Below are 1,203 nucleotides of genomic sequence, written 5' to 3'. Positions count from 1 at the left end.
CGAAAAGGGACCCCCAACGTAAATTTCCAGCCGCTCCGTATGGTGGTTGAAGCGTTGCGCAAAACAATACGTCATACAAAATATATGCGGCAGCGATACATGCGCATTCTCAAACCAAGTTCTCTTGGCCCGGGAAACCGATTTAGTGCGGCATTGCCCTCTCCGCCAAGAAAAACTACCCAGCTCAGTGTTCCCTTTATTGAGGACAGACATTGGCGTCCTATGCGTTGAGCACAGTTTACAACGCAGAAGCAGGTCATTCACCTCTGAAAACTGAATACATTGAGCAACGGTGCCAAGCCTGTCCCCAAGATTGCGTAAATTCCACATAGCCTGATACTCCTCTGAGGTTAGCAGCTTGCTGCCCCTGCGCTTGTCGACGGCTCATCGCAATCTGTAAAAATTATAATATGGAATATATTCAAATAAAAGTAAGGAAAAGAAAACTTACCATACTCGGTATCACTCATCTCAAGAAATTTAATTATATTTCCTAATATAAAATATCGTTACCTTAATATGAAACGGCCCTTACTCATATTTTCGTTACTTTAGTAACGCTGCTGGAAAATTGGAAAGATTATAATGAAGTAATCTTCTCAACGCAGCTAATGGGCCAAGTTGAAGAGGCTCAGAATTCAGTGGATGCACAAGAGGTTCAAAATGCGTTGTATGAACAAGTGGCCCAAAATCCAGTAGAAGCAGTGGTAATGCAAAGCCCACAACGAAATGTGGAAACGCCGCCATCCGAAGAAAACTCAGGTTCGGCTGAGAAGCAGGCGTGGGTTGAAGCCCCAGTAAAGCTGATGCTTACGTTAATCAAGGAGCTACGGCCTAAAGTGGGGAAGAGCGCATCCGTCAAAAATAAAACTAAAATGTGGAAACTTATAACTGAGCGTATGGCAGAGCAAGGGTATATCTTCACAACAGCGCAGATTGAAAATAAATTTCGAACAATGGAGCGCAATTTTAAGAAGACGAATCTGCACAACAAACAAACAGGCAGAAATAGGCTGAGTATTAATGCTTATTTTGCTTGACGAGAGCCTCTAGCAACTCCAACTTCTTTCGTGCCATCTCTTCCTTCCTCTGTGCCATCTCCTCCTTCCGTTGAGCTCTCTCTTCTTTTCTCTCCAACAGCTCCAAAATCTTGGAATGGTACTCATTTCTTTCCTTTGCCATTTCCTAAATTTTTTCGTACGT

Source organism: Rhagoletis pomonella, unplaced genomic scaffold (assembly GCF_013731165.1).
Source record: "Rhagoletis pomonella isolate Grant_MI unplaced genomic scaffold, Rhpom_1.0 Rhpom_scaffold_00006, whole genome shotgun sequence".
NCBI lineage: Eukaryota > Metazoa > Arthropoda > Insecta > Diptera > Tephritidae > Rhagoletis > Rhagoletis pomonella.
The sequence above is the reverse complement of the archived record's forward strand: the minus strand, read 5'-3'. Positions refer to the sequence as shown.